At 35.2% G+C, this 10,172-nt stretch overlaps 1 long non-coding RNA gene across 1 annotated transcript; it reads left to right on the top strand.

Moving 5' to 3' along the window:
* The first annotated feature begins 2,381 nt into the window (after positions 1-2,381).
* On the top strand, positions 2,382-8,718 carry LOC118249457 (uncharacterized). The gene is made up of 3 exons (XR_004779058.2): positions 2,382-2,842; positions 6,786-7,003; positions 8,077-8,718. It is a non-coding gene; the product is annotated as an uncharacterized LOC118249457 (long non-coding RNA).
* Positions 8,719-10,172: the final 1,454 nt, after the last annotated feature.

Consider the following 10,172-nt stretch of genomic DNA (forward strand, 5'->3'; position numbering starts at 1 on the left):
ACATTGGGATAAAGTACACCCTCAACAAGTTGGCCGATGACACCAAGCAGAGCAGTGCGGTTGACATGATGGAGGGAAGGGATGCCACCCAGATGGACCTGGACAAGCTCAAGAAACGGGCCCATGCAAAACTCCTAAAGTTCAACAAGGACAGGTGCAAGGTCCTGTACCTCGGTTGGGGCGATCCTAAGCACGCATAGAGGTTGGGCACTGAGTGAATATAAAGCAGCCCTGTGGAGAAGGACTTGGGGTAGATGAAAATCTTGACATCGAGCTGGCAATGCCCGCTTGCAGCCCAGAAATACAATTGTACCTTGGGCTGCATCAAAAGAAGTGTAGCTAGTGGGTCGGCAGAGGTGATTCTCCCCCTCTATTTGGCTCTCATGAGACCCCCACCTGGAATTGCATTCAGCTCTGGGGTCCACAGTCTAAGAACAGTCTAAGTCTCCTGTTAGAGAGGATCCAGAGGAGGGTCGTGAAGATGATCAGAGGGCTGGAGCATCACTCCTATGAAGACAGGCTGAGAGAGCTGGGGATGTTCAGTCTGGAGAAGAGAAGGCTTTGGGGACACCTTATTGCAGCCTTTCAACCCTTAAAGGGGGCCTACAGGAAAGCTGGGGAGAGACACTTTGTCAGGGAGTGTAGTGTTAGGATAAGGGGTAACAGCTTTAAACTAAAAGAGGGCTTTGGGCAACATTGTCTAGTGGGAGGTGTCCTTGCCCATGGTGTTGGAACTAGCTTATCTTTAAGGTTCCTGCTAACCCAAACCATTCAATGATTCTGTGATTATATGATTCTATTATCTTATTTTTATTTTTTATTTTGTTTTATTTTATTTTTGGAACAGGGTGCTATAATATTTTCCACCAGTGCAACATCACCACAACATTTGCTTGCAGAAATGCAGTGATTTGTTGGACATCACAAATATTTATACTGCCACTCACTGACAGGTTTTATAATATTTTTGCTCTGCTAGTTCAGATTTGTTTGTTGCATGTTTGGAGTGAAGTAATAAATGTCAAAACAGGATACTATAGTAAATAAAAACAAGTCTCTACTCAGCATATCAGAAAACAAAATATATTCCCATGGATGCGTAACAGCATTCCAGTTCTAATGTCCATTTTATATGCATGCACAACAAAAGCAAAATACTGTTATTTTATTGAAGCTTCGCGATGTTTTTTTTTGCATAGGCTAAGAACATGGACAATTACACAGGTCCAATGAATGCTCAGAAACTTGTTGAGCAGTGGTAATTTGAACATGTCTCTAAGCCTTCTGTGCAATTATTTTATATCTCCCATTGCTGATTGATTCTCACTAGGCAGTTTTTCTTTCTGTTGATTTCTTGTGTGTTCACTTTGCTGCTTTTTCTATGCTTTTTCTATGCTACATTTCTTATTCCTCAAACTTCTTTTCTCTACTCAAGGTCCACACTGTTTTTTTGTTTGTTTGTTTGTTTTTCTTCAGAATTTCTGAGTATTTTTAACAGTTTATTAGTCACAGAAGCAAACTAAAGAAAGCCATCTCTTACATAGCTAAATTGGAAAAGATCCCAGAATAAAGAAAATATTAAATAGAGCAGAAGAAAAGTCAGCATATGGATGCTATCTATGCGGAAGGAAAATAGCCAACTGTACTGTAGAAATTCCCACTCGGAAGAAATACAAGAAATGAGTGTTTGTTTAGCTCACACTGCTGCCAATGCAAAGGACCATCATGACCCGTAAAGTAAACCCAGGAGGTGGAAAGATTGTTTCGTGAAGGGAAACACAAACATCATAAATTCAGTTTTCATTGTGACTAAATGTACTTGAAGAATGTATTATACATTTTGAGAAGATCTCTCAGTGCTACCATGCAGAGACTACACAGTCAGTCCAAGGCTCAGCTACTTCTCAAGGTTATGAGGCACACTTAGTGACAGAGATCCTCAGCCTAGAAAGAATTTCTGGAGTCAACAGCTGGTCAGAAGGCAAAGATGGATCAATTTGGACTGAAAGAGAGACCCATATATTCAAAAAACAACAGTTAACCATAATTAACTATCATCTGACTAACCATGATTAAACATATTTTCAGAATATTGCACAGTTGCATTTCTGTAGAAATCACATTGATATCAAGTACCTTTATAAGGCCTCTTTTTTTTTTTTTTTAAATACTCTAAGTAAAGTCTCTAAATCTCTGTATTGCATTTGCTAGAGAAATATGTAAATGATCTTAAACAAACAAACAAACAAAAAACATTAAATTGTTTCTTTAAGGTACAACATTATTTCTCCAAGACTTTCCTGGACCCTGGCAGACTTGTATGGAGGAATGAACAAGCCATGAAGCTGGCAGACTCTGTACTCCAGGAAGCAAAGAGACTGAACTTTTTATTAAAAAAAAAAAAAAAAAGCGAGGGGGAGCGGGGAGAGAGTCATCCAGAGGAAAAGATGGAATTTGTATCAGCCTGTGAATCTGATAGTTGAAGGAGGAAGACCTAACCCTAGTCTTTGATAATACCTCACTTGGGAAGATTAATTTATAGTAGATTTAACTCATGTTTCTCAAAATCTTGCACGAGCACGTGCTGTTAAAGATTATGCAGGATCTAATTCATGACTAGCACGAAACTTTGGAAATATGTAATATAGACACTGGATTTTATAACTCAATGTCTTGTGGGTTCTTCATTACAGACCTTTGTATTCTGAAATGCAGCTATATGGAGTATGTTTTGGTAATGAAAGATGAACAGGAAAAGAAACATTGTAATCTGTGGCCAGTGAATCACAGTCCATACAGATTCCCTCCCTTGTGCTGGTCTAAGATATTGACATCTGAGAAGGTTGGTGTAGGGTAAAATATTGGTCTTTTCCATATGCATTATCACTGTTTGTCCAAATATTCTATTTAAGAGTGGGTAATTTTAGTTACAATATCCTTGTTTTACAGCATATGATTTTTTTTTTCTTAAGTGTTAAAAGTTCTGTCTTTTGATGTTAACACCTTAAAGTCTGCCACTAATTTAATACTTCAGCAGTAACTTCAAAAAACTTTCACACCTTTTCCTTAATGAAAATCAAACAAAAATCCCAGTTCCTTTGTCACTGAAAAAGTAGAAAGAGTTGTGTATGTACAGAGATACTGCTGATCTTAATATACTGGCAAACAAACAAAAACTTACTAAGCTTTTAATGAACAAAGCTATATACAATCTAGTAAAAATACATCGTCTGTGTCATCTTTTCATTAAATGTAAGGCTACCAAGGTCATCAGTTGCACTTAAAAAGCATTCATGGAGAGATGTTAAGTCCAAAATGATTCATAAACATATGCACACCACCCCATCCTGCCTCATAGTGTCCTATAATCCACAAATTATTTCTGTTGAGTAAAGACAGATTTGAAACCTCTTATGTGTTGTCCTAAAGATCAGGCATTGAACAAAGACTGAATAATTTAAAATCCAAAATATGTACTGATTGAAGGATATAGATAATATACTTCGTTCTTTAGTACTAAAAGTCTATAATGTGATTTTATGATTTTATTAAAATTTGAGCAGACATCATTTACATTCCAATAGTTTTAAGAAATATCACTGTACACAAGAGCTGAAAGTAAATGAACCACGGAATCCATATGGAATGGAGTATTGATTTATCTCATTTGGCCGGAATAGGATATAAGCAATCTATGGCTAGATTTAAAATAGCACAATAATTTATATAATACAAATTCTGTCTGTCAACTTTAAACCACCTTTATTATTAGTCAATATTTCTGCTGCTACAAATTAGTGATTAGGATGTCTCTATGCCTAAAAGAACTCTTAACAATGCAAGTAGTCAAAGGTTCAGTTAAATAATGAAATTGGGACAGTTTAATAGGTTACACAAATAGTGACTACTATATATCCTTTCTTTAACTGTTAATAAATTGTATGAAATTGTAATTTAATTCTTTTCTTGAAGTTTATTTCTCCTCTTAACTTTATCTTTGCCATATTTTTAAATTAATCAAGTATAACAATATTAATTCTATTCCAATTATGTAAAAAATCAGTTTCTGAGAAATTTTTTTGGAAGTTGAAATTAATTTCGTTATTCTAGAAATAATAGATTCGTTTCCCAGAGATGTGCTTAAATCCCTGCATGAATAGTCCTAAATCCTTCTGAAATTGTGTAGGGAAATTCACTGTGGCTTCTTTGGCATTATGATTTAAATAAATGCCAATCACTGTTTGAGGAAGTTTATTTTAACCACTTCCTTTCTGTCAGCTGGAAGTCAAGAAATTGAACAGTTCTTTGAAAGATGAGATTTATAAGCTGTTAAAGTTTAAATGGTTCTGGTTTCATATTCTTTTATTATTTCAGAGAAGAATGTTGATGATTAAATATCCATGTTAAAGCTGTAATAATTGTGATATCTGAAACATGATCAAAGTTTCAACTGAAAATTATTCCATCGTATAAAGTAAAATGTGCTGATGGAAAAAAAAAATATTAATTTCATGTATTTCAAAATACTTTTATAATTATAACAGATAGCATAGTGCCCCAAATCTATTTTTATCAGTCTACTTTAGAGACTTAATTTATTTTTCAGAATGAATTTATGACAACTGTTTCCCATTTCAATTTAAATAACTTCTTCCAAAATAACTCCTTACGAAAAAATACCAAATATGTAAAACAACAATATTTTAAATAAAATCCTTCAAAATTTTGAAACCATTTCTGACTTTCTGAAAAGCCCTAACTTTCTGTTCTGTAATGATTGAGTGGTATTATTAAATCTCTCATTAAAGAGATATTCAGACATATTAAGATAAAATATCGTATTTAATTGAAACTTGATGCATATAGATCTTTGATCAAAGTATTACAAAAGGTTTTTTGTCTTAATTCTACTGTCTATGGATCACTTTCTTTTACACACTGTATATTTGTTAATCTCTTTACAATGTTGAGGCAGAAGTTCTATATCGTTTAATTTTAATTTGATAAAATTTTATAGTAACATAAATATATCGAGATGGTAGAATATAAGTGGGCTCTGTGTTCAATACTCTCCAGTGGAAAATGTATTCCCCAAAGTATTTACCAATGAATAGGTCCCAAGTGGGTTTCAATTTTCCTTCAATATAGCTATGTGGCTCCAAAACCATTACTCTGCTATTAGGGTACAAGCCTAAACCAACTGACAAATTGCTGTTGGGTTTTGTTTTCTTTTTCCCCTGCTTCCAGTACTTTAATATTATGTGACCTAAAAAATTTCCTCCCTTCTTTACTGTCAGACATCAGCCTGTTCTCTCTCTCTCCCACTCTCCCTCTTCCCCCCTCCCTCTCATGCTCTCTCTCTCTCTTTCCCTTCCTTCCTTCCTTCCTTCCTTCCTTCCTTCCTTCCTTCCTTCCTTCCTTCCTTCCTTCCTTCCTTCCTTCCTTCCTTCCTTCTTCCCTTCCTTCCTTCCTTCCTTCCTTCCTTCCTTCCTTCCTTCCTTCCTTCCTTCCTTCCCTCCCTCCCTCCCTCCCTCCCTCCTTCCTTCCTCCCTTCCTTCCTCCCTTCCTTCCTTCTTCACTCCCTCCCTCCCTCCCTCCCTCCCTCCCTTCCTTCCTTCCTTCCTTCCTTCCTTCCTTCCTTCCCCCCCCCCACCAGTTCTTACTACAGTTAAGCAGAGAGAATTAGATTAGATCAATGAGTGACCTTCTAGCAGAGAAGATCTCTTCTATCTTTCTGTTAAGAAAGTAACAACTTTGTTACCTTGTTGTTCATAAATATGAGATCAAATAAGTCTTTAGTACTGTTAGAAGTGAGACAAACGAGGAGAGCCCATTTCAGCTGACTATCAGCAGCTCTGGCTACAAGCTACTAAATATATCTATGACTTTTATTGTTAAGCTAATCTTTCAAATTAACTGCCACCATTGGTCAGACAGAAGTTCCTTCTATCAGGCTATTTCTCATATAATAAGCTCCTCAGAGGAATAATGAAAACATTGAACTTGCAGACAGGTTTTCTATTTTTGTGCCATCTTGAAACTATACTTGTAAAAGTCAGCTAGTAAAACAGAAGAGAATTTTTCACTTCCCAATGTCACTTTTAAACATGATGTGGCTGATTCGTGGATTCAGACTGAAAAACAGAGCCTGGGCTGCCATAGCTCCTGTTTGCAGGGATACACAAAAATTTCTACTACTTATAGACATTCAGCTCCAGCTAGAGTAGTTGTCAATAATGACAGCTCTTCTGCAGAAGTACTGATTGAGAAAGACCCTATGTACTTCAGCAAACAAGGGAAGATGAGCATCCTAAATTTTGTCTTTGTCACCATGGAAATGGAGCCTTTAACTGGACTCAGAGTACTCAGCATCAGGCATGTGTCTGAGGAAGATGAGGATATTGAATTAGTACAAACAATATCTAAATCATATTGTGACTTCCTGATGTTTTTGCTTTTTCTGATAAGACTTCCATAACCCCTCAAATGCAACATTTAGTGTTGGATGTCATCATCCACCTTGCAAAAAACGCAAAGGAAAAAATAAATGAAAGATCAAAGCAGGATATAATCCTTACAGCTCAGTCAAAGAAAAATGTTCAATATATTTGAATACGTCATTTAACTGCATTTTAGTTCCCAGAGAAACACCAAACAAAAAGTGACTGAACCAAAGACTTCTGAGTAGAAACAGGGATTTAATAGTACTTTTAATATAATTAAGGCTGAAATTATGTGGATGAAAACTTCAATGCTATGTGTAATGTGTTTATGTTATTGTTTAGAATCAAGCAAGGAAGAGTCTCACAGTGAAAAAAAAAAAAAAAACACTGAAGGGGAATGAGATTCGTGTTTTCATATTAAGTGATATAACTGAGCAACTAGCAAAACAAACTCATATAACATTGGCTGATCCCACCTGAACCCATGGCTCTGAGGAGACAAAGAAAATTGAAGAACAGTGTCATAGCTCAAAATTCTCCAATGTGCTGAAGTGGTAGAGGTAAGGACAGTGTAAAGGTTTCATTCATTTTAAGAGATCCTCATACTTCTTGTAAAATAAAAAAAGAGTTATTTGAGAAATTATGTGCAATTAATAAATTTGCCATAAGCAATAAATCCAGTGGCTATTCATCATCCAGTTTGTTGTGTTAGGAGTTCTGGATATTCTAGTGGAATCTTCTGTCAGAAGGGCAAATACAGTTGCCATGAGATTTCTCTCAGTAAAAAGTCTCACACTCCTTCATTTCCCCTAACCACCAATAAATGCACATACATATATATATATATATATATGTTTGGCTTAAATTTTGCAAACTACTGAAAATGAACATTTGCTTCTATTTGATTATATAGAAGTCATATCTATGACTATGTTAGTGACTCTTCAGTCTCCAAGAGATATCAACAGTTTGTAGCTCACTTAAACTGTACCCTATGATCCAGCAGACTGTGACCAAGCAGTGCATCTTGGCAAATACCTACTTAGGAAGAATACTAACAGGAAAAGTAATAATTGTAATGGCTTCTCTAGTGCTTTGAGAGCTTAAAGGGGAAAAAAATAAAATTATTTATTTTACTATTTTATTTTATTTTTTTTATTTATTTTTATTTTATTTGTCTTGTTTCTCTCTAAAAGTCATGTTCAGTTTAAATAAGAATATACTATGGTCTCTGTTAGAAAAGAATACCCTATTATAATAAACCTTTCTAGCTTGGTAATCTGTATTTGTGGAAATAAAATACAGCATTTAATGATGTACATGTTCACTTCATACTCATGACACTTACAAGCCTTTGATCTGTTAGTTCATCCTTTAATGTAATGAAAAGGTATTAGTTTCTAAATATGTGCAGCTGGAATTTCTCTTTTATTATTCATTAAAAGTTCATTTTCCTTCCACCCAGCCAGCATCTTTTCTTGATTCTGACTGAATTCTGCAGTGCAGTAAAAATGTTAACACAGAAAATATGTCATTGTGTAACATTTTGTAATCCATTAAAAGCTGGATTTTTATATGATATGAGATGGTGATTTTTTTAAAATTATTTAATTTTATTTTTATTTTTTTCCAGTTCAGCTTCAATTTCGTATGAAATGAAACCTACACTGTGAAGGCAGAAGATGGGAGAATATTAATTTCCCTTCAGAAATGTTATATTTAGAATTCTGGCTTAGCTGGTTGCTCACAGGTTTCATGAAGAAACATTTGCAAATTTGAAGTTCACCAAAGTGTTTGAAATCTATTTGTTATGAATGATAGTAATCAGAAACACATGTAGGATAAAAGATAATTTGTGATCAAGTGTTCAATAAAATATAAATAGCTCAAAAAGATCAGTTTTCATGCTTCACCTCACCGGATGTGTAAAAGTCTCTAAAGGAACTAACGTATAGTATATTCTGAAAATAAAATTTTTATGAGCAAAGCAATAATCCCATACTAGTTCTTCTTTCCTGTTTTCCTTTTTGATTGGTTTTAGACAGACTAGAAAGAATTATTTTGTGGAGTAGGACTCAAAAGATTTCCTGTATGAACCAGATTTCCTGTATTACTGTTAGAAAAATCACTTAAGGGGTAAATAATGGTCAAGTGTTAACCAATCCTTTTCGACAGTAAGTGCAAGACCTAACTTTTCTTCGTATCTTTGAAAATCACTCCTTATATCTCTCTGTACCTCTCTTGACTGCCAATAATATGGAGCATCAATATGTTATAAATATCTTGTATCTAATAAAGGGAATATTTAATGGGAATTAAAATAAAAATAATTTTTCTCTTTATCATTCTATTGTTGCTTCTACTCCCTGTTTGTGATAGATATAATTTTGTTACATAGTGGAATCTTCTGGGGATCCCCAAACAGACAGTCCAGTCATCTCATCTCCGGGAGTAGTCAGTTCCTTCACTCTCTTGTAATGTCAAGCATGTGCAGCAGCACAGATTGAGTGATTTCCTCAGTTTCATACTTTCTAGGACTTTTTCCTTGCATACAAAGTTACTTTAAGAAAAAAAATAAATAAAATAAGTCTGTTTCCTTTATACAGTCTCTGAACATTTACACACAGCTTTCTTGGGATGGTAGCCAGAGAGAAATGCAAATTCTATCTCCTTTGATGATGGAGAATTCACAGTCAGCAAAGGTTCAAATCATCCAGGAGTCTTGCTGATTAAACAGAAACAGGAGGCTGACTGAAACAGCCTAGGAACCACTTTGCCAAGAAGGGACTTGCTCAAACTTTGTTAGTGAGGGTCAGAGTTGTGAGGTGCCACAGAAACAGATGACGTGCTGGGTGATATAGTGAAGGGGCAGAAACTTTCAAACTCTCAAAAATTCCTGTAGCTATGGCTCTTTGAATAAAAAAATATGCAACACCAACAGACATCTACAGGCTTTGGGAGTGTAGGATCTCATTACCTGGTTTTAGTGACCTGAGCTCAAGAACCTCCTAGTAATTATGGAGAGACTGTACTTAGCCATTGTACAGATGAGGATCCAATGTTACAGAAGAAAGACCTGTTGTCCATCTGGTCTTTCTCCATAAGTCTGCAAGGGCTTGTTTTCCTTGCCAATCTCCAGCTGATAAGTAATAACATTTCCTACCAGGTGTTTGTGTTTGGATATGTGCAAAACAAGAATATGTCACATTTGCTGTGGTGATGTTGTGTTTTATTGTGCTTTGTCATGGAGATGTACAGGAAGTGGCTTGATAGCACAAAGTGTACTGAAGATGTCAGCTGGTTCAGCCAGATGCTTCTTCAGAGCATCAGACAGCTGTGCAACATATGCTGTGCACTGACTTTTTCGGGTGGCTGGCCTTCTTTTCCTGATCACTGGCAGGAACATATCTTTATCTTGTGCAGAACAAAGGAAACAGTCATATTTACCTGATATTTTCTGCTAAGTCACTGCAAATAGCAGTCACAGAGTTACAATTATGACAATAATTTTGGCAATAATATATACTTTTTTCTTCTGTCAGTATTCATCTATTTGTCTGCCAGAATTATCAAAAGGCTTTTCTTTGTGTATTTTGTTTGTTTGTTTGTGGATTCCTTTTTTTTTTTTTTTTTCACTTCAAAGTATCTGAATTATTTTATTTTATTTTATTTTATTTTATTTTATTTTAAGATTGTCTCTAAGCAACTGAGTATTAATCTCACCAGAGA

Source organism: Cygnus atratus, chromosome 1 (genome assembly GCF_013377495.2).
Source record: "Cygnus atratus isolate AKBS03 ecotype Queensland, Australia chromosome 1, CAtr_DNAZoo_HiC_assembly, whole genome shotgun sequence".
Taxonomy (NCBI): Eukaryota; Metazoa; Chordata; class Aves; order Anseriformes; family Anatidae; genus Cygnus; species Cygnus atratus.